The sequence below is a fragment of the Corylus avellana genome, chromosome ca2, assembly GCF_901000735.1.
Source record: "Corylus avellana chromosome ca2, CavTom2PMs-1.0".
NCBI lineage: Eukaryota > Viridiplantae > Streptophyta > Magnoliopsida > Fagales > Betulaceae > Corylus > Corylus avellana.
Window position 1 is genome coordinate 31106291 of NC_081542.1, and position 11570 is coordinate 31117860.

At 38.7% G+C, this 11570-nt stretch overlaps 1 long non-coding RNA gene across 1 annotated transcript; it reads right to left on the minus strand.

Annotated features, from left to right (window-relative positions):
- Nucleotides 1-9764: 9764 nt before the first annotated feature.
- Nucleotides 9765-10874, minus strand: LOC132168610 (uncharacterized). The gene is made up of 3 exons (XR_009438895.1): nucleotides 10817-10874; nucleotides 10235-10418; nucleotides 9765-10015 (listed from the first exon to the last, which is right to left on the minus strand). It is a non-coding gene; the product is annotated as an uncharacterized LOC132168610 (long non-coding RNA).
- Nucleotides 10875-11570: the final 696 nt, after the last annotated feature.

Consider the following 11570-nt stretch of genomic DNA (forward strand, 5'->3'; position numbering starts at 1 on the left):
TTCTTAAATGTTGTGAGTTTTCAAAAGATGATATGATAAGCTCTTTACTCTTTTCCTTACAAAACAAGAAATGTTTTGAAAATAGTTTCGAAAGCTTATTTGATTCCTTGTAATGCATGATGTTGAGTTTTCTTACATTGCATGTGTTTATTTCTTAGCCTAGAAGGGGATATAATAGCCTATAAATTTTATAGAAGCCTTAAAGCATAGTTTGGAGCTTTAGACGGATGGCCTAACTCACTAACCGGACATATGCCCTCGAGCCCGGATGTACAGTCAGAAAGCCTAGCACCAGCCCTTAAGCCCCACTCGTGTGCATTTTAGAGCCTAGCAATCCTTTTGTTAGATAAAGCTTAGTATTTTACTCGTAAGAGTCCTCTAGAACTGCACATAATGACGTGTCGTATTGCATTATAGCAGGATTTAGCGATGTCGGAGGATTCAAGCGAGCGTACGAGGTAAGCAAACACTTACGGACCTTTTTCCTTAAAATCATGGGATATGTCAGTTGACTGACCATGAGTATGATATGAGCATGTCTACATTTTTTAACTAGTTGGTAATTGCTTTATTAACTGATTAATAAGATGCATCGTATGACATGGTACACCAGTACGTGTGGTATAATGGCCATGGACTTACTATACAAATTTCATTCTATGGTCAAATGTGTGTGTTGTTATATGGGCCTTGAATCTAATGGTTTTTCATGGCCGGCGTAGCCTTAATAGGCGTCACTACAAAATGGACATCATTAGCGGTGTGGGCCACCCGAGGTCGGACTCGGTCGTGCCGCTAGTATTATGTATGGTAGCATACATTTTGGGGTACCGGCATTGTATTGCAGGTCCCTTAGGATAGATGGTGCGGGCTATAGTAACATCCTTCTTGATTGCTTAGTTTAGGGTTGAATGGGATCGCATGTTTCGCGGTACAGGCACTTGATCCTGCTTCACACCCAGATGCACGATGTGTGTTGAGGCTGGGTGACTATATGGGAATGGCCAGCTGAGTTCGGGCCTTATGCTCCTGGATACAAGCCTCGCCATACTGAGGGCAAGGTTTCCACTAGACCCTTTCGAAGGCCGAAGTCCCCATCACGGAAGAAGATTCAAGAGGAAGGAGATCAAGCAGATTTCAAGGATGACCCGGCTATAGCAAAATGGAAATGCCGTAGTGTGTCAGCTGTATAAGATTTCTCACCTATTCCCAGGAGATATAACCCCTACCTTAGCACAGAAAAGAAAGTGGATATGCATGCACTACTAACTGAGATTGTGGACGAGTACGCTCAAATGAATCTAGAAGAGATCCAATTGCTGAAGGTAGGAGCATTGCCAAACGGATCCGACTGATAGAAAGCCGCTTTCCTCGCCAACATCGATAAGGATTACGAGGCACTAGTTAAGGATGAAAAGAATCAGACGGAGACCTAGGAGTTGGGTAGCTTTTGAATAAGTAGGGCACGAGGTAGCTGGATTATGTACTCTGCTTAGAAGCGCGTTTTGTGTCCATGGGTTTTCCAAAAAAAAGGATTTCAAAAGAAAATGAATTTTCACTCATACCTTGAGTTTTGTTTGCACACCGAAACCTACTTAGCCCTTTTGTCTCTTAAAAAAAAAAAAAAATTTTTTTTTTTTTTGGGGGCAGTACGTATGCTCCCATGACCGAACGTATGCCCTAGAAACCCTAATTCTTCAACGTCTCTTCTTTAAAAACGGCCAAACGCCTCTTCTTTCTCTCATTTTATCTCAAACCAAACACTCCCAACCTCATTTTCGACAAGTCTTCCAAGGATTTCAAAGGTTTCTACTCTTTTACAAAGATTAAAACAAGGTATGAAGATTTCCAAGCTCTTTTCAGAATTTTCCCAACTTTAGGGTTTTGATTTTTGATTTTCTACTTTTTACATTTCATAACATTTAGTTGGCTGGTTGTGAACTAGGATCATGTTATAGGGTAGTTATACTTGCATTTTCGTACCATTGTCACTTCAATTGCTTCACATTTCGGATTTGGGGGTTTTTGCCCTAATTCCAAAATCCTTTAATTTCTTGATCCCACCATGCAATTGATGCATGGTTTGTGACCCAAATATCCCTATGATGACCCATGAACGAGACCCACATGCTCATTTGATCCATTTTGACCAACCCAAACTTAATCCTTGAATTTAGGGGATTTTCGCCTAAATTCGAATTTGCTTGATTCTGTGACCCCATTGGGTGGTATGGACCAATTGAAATAAAAAATCTATGATTGGGGATCCGATCTATCTTTTGGCTGGATGGATTCGGAAGTTTTCATTCGAATCTAAAAACGACCAAAATACCCATTATCCTTAAAAATTGGCTATTTTCGCTTAACCTAGGGGTAGTCCGATTTTGTCAAATGATTGAACCTTTCCCTTTGACCCTTTGGTTGAAAAACTTGATTGTCTGGGTTTAACGTTTTGTTTAAGCCTATGAAATGACCAAAATGCCCTTCCTTCCCAAATAGGTATTTTTGTCCTAATGGCCCAATTTCGTCAAATGAGTCAGGCCCATTTGTTAAACTAAACCTTGAATCTTTAAGAATTCCCACTTGTACTCTTAGTCAATTCAATTTCAACCATTATCGGTTATAACATTGAATTTACCAAAATACGCTTGAATCCACACCCTCACTCCTGTGACATATCAACTACCCCGTGTTCACAAAATCTTGAGGCCACTAATTACTTGAGGGCGCTCAAGTAATTAATCCAAATACTCCACCCTTTCGATGCACTCACCTAAATTGCCAAATCATCCAACCCACTAATCATGTTCAACCTCAGTTTGAAAATGATCCTGGAATCTCCACTAAACATGTCTTGCATTATCTCCGGCTTTATTGCCATGCCAGGGTGAAGTTTCATTAGGATGCTTTTGTATATAGTTAGGGTAGGATATTGCATGTGAGCAGAGTATTGATAGAATTCTTGGTGTAGGACGATGGCACGAATGAAAGCCAGTACGGCAGCCTCATCCTCTTCACGCCCGCAATCCCGCCGACTCTGGGTTATGATGCAGGATGCCCAGGACCCCGATTCCGATTTCAAGATGGAGGATGTACCCCCGATGTCCCACCAATCAATAGTCCGGAGTTTGAGGGGCCAGTGAGGGAGATCAGCAGCGGCACTGATCGCAGTGACGCCGAGCATACCTACAATCTCACTCGCTTCCGGGTGGATAAGGCCCATCGCCGATACCAGGTTCTTTAAAAGGGGAGAAAGATTATAGTCGATAGGGGATCAACGTGGCAGACGTAGCCTACAAAGCTCCAAGGATACGGATGATACTAGACGCCTAGGGTTGGACGGACATGGTGGCGTATCACCATCCTGCGGTCGAGGAGTGATGTACAAATTTAATTGTATTCGCAAGTGCACGAGTCGTTTGCAATAAAGGGTGTGCAAGTGCGAGGTTGAACCACAAGGAGTTGTGTTGCAAAAACCAATTTTCTAATTTAAATTAACCCTATTTCAACCTAGTTCCGAATTTTCAAATTGTGTCGTGCAAAGTAAAATAAACAAGGTGATTTAAAAACAATTAGTGGAAAAGCACTAAGGTTTTCCGAATCAGCCTCGCCAAATCAAACAACATATTCTTTCATTTTATGCATACACCCGACAAACAATTGGTTTTATACATTGTTCAAATTTTGTAAACATGCATATTAAATCATTCGATAAATCCAACCGTTAAACAAATCCCAACGAATATAAAATTGAGATCAAATCATCCACTGTATCCATAGATCACAATGGATATAAGGTTCGATCAAATCATTCGATGTATCCAAGGATGAAAACACAACAAATATAACACTTTGCATGAATAAAAGACAAATCATCCACTGTATCCGTAGATTACAATGGATATAAGTTTCAATAAAATAAAATTAATCAAGCAAATTGAATTAAATTTGAGCAACAATTTTATTAAACATTGAATTGTATACATAAAATGACAAGAACATGAATGCTTATCAATGATGAGGCTTTATCTACGACCTTTGTTGAAGGTTTTAGCCTCTCATGATAACAAAAACCATAACAAAATGAATTGACATTATGAAAAAAACGTAAAACTTACAATGAAAAACGAAGCAAAGGCTTTAGAACGACAAAAAGGTTGAAATATAGCTCTAAATGGTGCCTCCTGATAAGTGCCGAATGTTGCACATTCAAGCCCCTTAATTTGCATATGTTAATTCCTTAGCGTTGTTATTTGTTTGATTTTGTTTTGTTTTGTGTTTTCAGGTTATAAATAAAGATGCAATTAATTCCATTGATTTTGGGCTTAAAAGCATACTTTGAGATGATTAAGCGTAGCCAATCATAACAGAGGACTTATATGTTGTGGTTAAGTTTAATCAAATAAAGGAAATGATTAATTCGGAATTTCTCAAATTGGAGTCAAAATCGGATTGGATTCAAATTTGGATTCTGCATATGTCTCGGTATTTTGACCATAACTTTTAGTTCAAATATCCGATTGAGGTGATTCAAGTGGTGTTGGAAAGCTAACTCAAATTACTACAAATCATTGTGAAATAGTATTTTCCTAACTCGGAGCGCCACAATGCCAAAATCGCCCTGCAAGATAGGAACGCAATTTTGGGCGAATCCTATTCCGATTTGGACTTAGGTTTTCTTTATCCTAATTGGACTTGGACTTAAATCTCCTAAATTTCTAGGATTACTAGGGCTTCTAGGACTCTCCTAAGCCCTATAAATAGACCTCTAAGTATCGAGAAAAAAGACACCGCTTTCTAGAGTAAAAATTCAGTAAATTGTCTTTAGAGCTTAGAAGATCATAAGCGGCTAAACCCCTTCGTAGGGTGTTGATGTAACCCTATCCAAGCACAATGATTTGATTGTATTTCATTTCTAGATTTGAATTTATGCATGTTGATTGTATAACTATGAGGATTGCTACAATTGATTTATGTTCTTAATTATTAAATGCAATTGTTCTTAAATTCCAATATCAATATTTGTGAAATTCTTCTCTTGTCTTAGAAAATATTTTACTTTTGTTGATCTCAAATCATTATTGTTTTCTGTGATTATGAGAATGATGGTTATACAATGGGTTTAATTGACATATGATTAAAAGGATTTGATAGGCCATGCTTAGGGAAGACGGATTGTACTACACCCTAGTTTAGTGTAATTTAAGTAGACAGTCCGTGCCAACTGAAGATGGCTTACACTTATTCATTGCTTATATGTATCCTGTTAAAAAATTTGATAATTTATACCTAGGAAAGATGGGTTGTACCGCATCTTAGTGGTTAGGTGGACGATCCGTGCCAACTGAAGATAGATTATGCTTATTCTTTAATAAGGTAGTTTTTTGTTTATTTATAACATGCATAGAATGAATCTCTGGGATTAATTATGATTAACCATTGTTGTGCGGATAGAGGTGAAGTCAATACCCTACACTCTCTCTTATTTTAAATCTTTTTTTTTTTTTTTTCATGCACTTTAAGTTTTAAAGAAAATCAAGTCATTTTCTTTTTAATTAAGTTAATTTTAATCTTTTTGAATTTTGATAATAAAACCCCTGTAGTCCTTGAGGTTCGACATCCTCTCTATAGCCGTATCCTACAAAGATTTGTCCTATTGCGAGTGGTTATTTTTATAATTGAAATTTTTGGTCACAAAAATACCACATCACCTCCCCACGTTGGGTTACAAGAAAAATATGCTATAAATAATAAAAAAGTAGAGCTTCGGCACTACCAAGTCAGCGTGAGTGCGCTCGATCGCACTCGGGTCTTTAGGGCTTCTGCTGCGCAACACTTAAGCGCCGCGTGCTGGTTGACGTGGATGTGCGCTCGAGCATGCCGTGCCTGGGCTCGAGCTCAGGTGCGCTTGATCATGGCTTTGTGCTCTCAATCGTACTTCCAGGGATCTTTAATATCTTTGCTTATTTCCGCCCTCAAACCGCAGTTTTCTCTCAACGACTTGCAACACACTAAAACACCAAAACTAACAAAAAAATATCAAAAAATAACAAAGCTAAGAGCTTAACAAATACAAATTAAGGGTTCCAAATAAACAGTATTTGGCACATATCAAATTCCCCCAAACTTATATTTTGCTAGTCCCTTAGCAAACAAAATGAAAAACAACATCAAAGCAAGAACATATGTCTGCTGTTGTGGGAGAAACGATTTTATTTAGCATATGCAACAAGCTTTTTAAATCCTTAGGAATCCCTAGAGGACGAGTAAAGTATCATGAGGGTTTAACAGCAATGATACCCACAAACATTTTAAGCATTATGTTATTGACAAGCAATGACTTCCACACAAACATATGGTTCATACATCATGAGCAAGTTTAGCCAAGCGAGCACCACAATCATCAAGACATCCAAAAATCATTCAACTCATAGTTGGAAAATTGATACAACACAAGCTCCAATAAGTGCAAAATGGAAATCAACATAGACTCATGACGTTTCAATTTTTCCCAAAGCTTGTGTACCTCAAAAGTCATAGGAATTCAATCAAATGAAAATAACCAAGGCTTTAAATCAAACTGTACATTATTTGTGTCGGCTGTGCAATTCTCGACTCCCTTAAGCTTCTAATTGACCTATGTAATGAGTGTTGGGCCAGTGACTCCCAAACCAGATGATTTTAGGGCACTAGATGTAGAAACATCCCTAAGGCTTAATGACTCAAGTCAAAAAGAGCTACGAAGCATAACTAGCCATACAATCAATCAGCTTGAACTTCTCATCATTTTAAGTGAACACTTATAGTTTAGTGAGGCAAGAGGTCTGATTACTCAATGAGAAACTCCCAATTACTCAATGAGAAACTCAAACTCAAATTTTCATTATTAAAACTCAAAACTCATTTTTTTTTTTTTTTGAAACCAGGGTTTTCGTCACCAAATCAACCTACAAATCTCAAAGCACACACTCCTCAAGTCAAATCTCATACGTCGCAAACTCTATGCTAATGTGCATGTGAAAAACCAATGAAACAAGTGAAGTCTCTCTAATCCAACACATGAGTCAAACTACTGAGATTTCTAATGATATGCAATGTTCAAACAAGTTAAACACACCAATGATATGCAATCCACAATTATGATGTAACTCATGCCAAATAAACAACACAGCACAATTTTTTTTTTTTTTTTTAACATACAAAACAACAAGAATAATCAAAGAAAAAGATAGAAATGTCTACCCCACCCCCAAACTAAAATGGCACATTGTCCCCAATGTATCTAGAAATACAATACTAGACGGGCGGTGCAAGTCGGGTGTACATAGGAGAATGCTCCCCCAAACTTGAATGGCAGACACTTGACCAGAGAAACACAACAAAAACAAAAACAAAATGGACAAACAAGATCAAATGACAAGGAAAATAATGAGGCTTGCCTCCCACAAGCGCTAAGTTTTAAGTCTTCAGCTAGACTCTCCACAATAGACGACAATCACTCTGAATAACTCGGATCCTCCTTCAATGTCGTCTCAATCTTCGTACTCCTCAACTCCAAGAATGGTTTTAATCTCTATCCATTCACCTTGAAGGTGTTACCATTTCTTGGATCCTCAACATCAATGGCCTCATAAGGAAAAACTGACCGAATAATAATTGGGCCTGTCCATCGAGATTTCAACTTGCCCGGGAAAAGATGCAGCTCTAAATTATAAAGGAGGACTTTCTGACCAGGTTCAAAAGATCGTCTCAAAATGCTCTGGTCATGAACCTTCTTCATCTGTACCTTGTACATGCTTGCACAATCATAAGCATCATTCTGTAGCTCCTTTAATTCATTGAGTTGGAGTTTCCTTTGTGTGCCAGCCTTCAAAAGATTGAAGTTAGTTGCTTGATGGCCGAATATGTTCTATGCTCCAACTCCACGGGAAGATGACATGCCTTCCCGTTCACAAGCCGATAGGGTGACATCCCAATCGGGGTCTTGAAAGCTATTTGATACGCCCACAGTGCATCACTCAATTGCAGAGACCAATCTTTTCTATTGGAGTTCACTGTCTTCACCAAAATTCTCTTGATCTCATAATTTGAAATCTCCACTTGTCCACTTGTCTGTGGATGATAAGGGTTGGCAACCTTATGCGTGATGAAATACTTCTTCATCAGCTGCTCAAATATTCGATTGCAAAAATGCTTACCTCCATCACTTATTATCGCTCGAGGGGTACCAAAACAAGCAAAAATAGTGTCCTTCAAAAATTGGACCACAACTCTGTGGTCATTGATCTTGTACACAACCGCCTCCACCCACTTGGACACATAGTCCACATCAATCAAGATGTACAGATAGCCCAAGGAGTTTGGAAAAGGTCTCATGAAATCAATGCCCCACACGTGAAAAATCTCAACAATCATAATGTGGTTGAGGGGCATCATATTCCTCCTAGAAATACTCCCTAGCTTCTGGCAACGCTCACAAGATGTGCAATATGCATGAGCGTCTCGGAAAAGGGTAGGCCAATAGAATCCACACTGCAAAATCTTTGCAGCGATCTTCTTAGCACTAAAATGGCCTCCACAAGCATGATCATGGCAAAAGGAGATGACATTGGATTGGTCATGTTCAAGTATACACCTCCTAATGATCTGATCGGAACAATACTTGAACTGGTAAGGATCGTCCCAAAAAAACTGTTTCACCATGGACAAAAATTTGGACCTATCTTGTCGCTCCCACTGTGAAGGCAGTTTGCAGGTGACGAGATAGTTCACTATGTCAGCAAACAATGGTGCTGGATTATGAGCAATGTGCATCAATTGCTCATTAGGGAAGATCTCCGAAATGGGTCTGGCATCGTCGGTGTAATCCACAGTCAACATAGATAAATGATCCTTCACCACTTTTTTAGAACCCTTCTTGTCCCGAATTTCTATGTTGAACTCTTGAAGTAGCAAAACCCATCGGATGAGACGAGATTTAGCATCTTTTTTGGAAAAAAGATACTTCAATGCTGCATGATTTGAATTGATGATGCCTTTAGATCCTAACAATTAGGATCTAAACTTGTCCAGTGCAAAAATGACTGTCAACAACTCCTTCTCTGTGGCGAAGTAATTGAGTTGTGCATCGTTCAGAGTCTTGCTCGCATAGTAGATAAAATGGGGGAGTCTATTGACACACTACCCTAAAACAGCTTCGACTACATAATCCGAAGCATCACACATGATCTCAAATGGTACATCCCAATTGGGTAGCTGAATAATGGATGTGGACGTCACAATTCTCTTCAGATCCCTAAATACTATCTTGCAGTCCTTCTCAAATACAAATGGGTCATCCTTCACCAACAATTTGCACAAGGGCCTGGCGATCTTGCTGAAGTCTTGGATGAATCGCCTGTAAAATCCTTCATGGCCCAGAAAAGGGCGAACCCCCTTTACCGTACGTGGGGGTGGAAGGTTGGAAATCAGATCCACCTTCACTTTGTCAACCTCAATCCCCCGATGAGATATGACGTGCCCCAATATGATGCCTTGTTTCACCATAAAATGGCATTTCTCCTAATTGAGCACCAGGTTCTTCTCCTTGCACTATACTAATACCAAAGTCAGACAGTGCAAACATTCATCAAAGGATGAACCAACGACAGAGATGTAACGCCTCAAATTCTAGAGGTAGAGCGACTGGGAGCAATTGTAACATATTCTTAATAAAAAAAATAAAAAAAAATTCTCCTACCATATGTTCACCACAAAAACATAAAATCACCAGAGTACTGTAAACTCTCATTATAAAATCATAAACACATAATGTGCTAGTATTCAATAATCTTATAAGCAATAAAGTTACACCGTCTATGCTTATCCAAAGCCGTCTAGTCTATAGAATGGAGTCCCAGACACTTCTACTACTACTGCTACTGCTCCTGCTAGTCCATAAAGTAGCGATAGGATCTTTAACAACTAAGAGGCCCACCGGTACCCATGTCTTCAGTACTATGATATATAAAGCAATCTGAAAAAGATGTATAAAGAGAAGGGGTGAGTTCGACAACTCAGTAAGTAGCCACAACACCAAGATGCTATAAAACATGCTATGTAGATTTCTATGTCAAAATCTCTGTCATGCACAATAATAATTTGTGCTGAATAACATAATTGACAAAATAAGCATGATAGTTGCAACATGAGTAAGCATTTCCTTTTATTTTCCTTTCAAAAATAATTGTTTTACCCTTTGACCCGACGCCACAATTTTACCGTGAGCAGCGCACGTTGGCTTGTCCCGAAGGACCTATATGCTCATCTTGTCGTCACAGGGGAGAGCTACCAGGTTGGGAACTTCCCTAGGTGAAGGCCACCTAGCCGGTAGCACACACCTTCTCGTAATAATCCTTCGGTGTGCTTGCCATGCTACCCTATGCGGTACCGATCGTCACTACAATCGTGTCTCGGGTTAAACATTTATAATCATGAATGCACATATAACATTTCATATGATCTGTAAACTCATCTGTAACTGTACACTATGCCATGAATGCACATATAACATTTCATATAATGTGTAAACTCATCCGTGCCATGAACTTTGAGAACTCTTTTCATTCATAATTGTAGTCATGCATAAATCATGAAATATGGTAACTGTATCAAAATTCTTAAACAATGACATATGAATAAATAAAACTTGTCATTAAAATATGGAAGGAAGTGCAATTGAACATCATGTAAGTGAATCCTTTATAAAATCCCCAACATTTTATTTCAAGGATTTATAATAAAATTTGTTGAGGTTTTTGGTGTTGTGTCCCCTTACCTGGCATTGCATGCCCTTATTTTGAATCCGCATCCAAATCACAATTCCTTGGAGAATTCTCATGTTATTTTATTTTATTTTATTTTCCTTCTTCCTCCTCTTTCTTTCTTCTCTCTTTCCTCTCTTTTCTTTTCTCTTTCTCCTCTCTTTCCTTTCTTTTCTTCCTCTTTCTTTCTTCTCTTCTTCCGGTTCTCTCCCTCATCTCGCGCTCACTTGAGCTGTGAGCAATTGAGAGGGTTTGCTCTCCTTAAATACCCACCGTATGTGGGACATTTTCCCTTGAATGCTTGCCACATGTTTGTCCCACATGCATCCAATTCCTTCTTAACCACAAGACAAGTGTCCACCAAGTGTCCCACATGCATTCAATTCCCTCTAAACCACAAGACAAGTGTCCACCAAGTGTCCACCAAGAAAGCCATAGAAGCACATGTTACTTTAAGTGTCAGCCAAGGAAACGATACAGACATGTTGTATAACACTTGTAGCTATAGGTGTCAACAAAGTAACTAAAGTTGGTCTCCATGCAACTTATCATGTAAGGCATGTGTTATCTTGAGCTTTGATGACTTGTCAAACAAACTCCTCAAGCATTTACATTAAAACTGATCATAAAAAATCTACAATTAATCCTCAATAAACCTAAACCTTTTTACTAACATATACCAAAAAAATCGTGGCTTACAGACATCATTAACACATCCAATTAATTTCCCAAATCGCAGGTACTTCAACTATTCTGCAGCTTGACCTA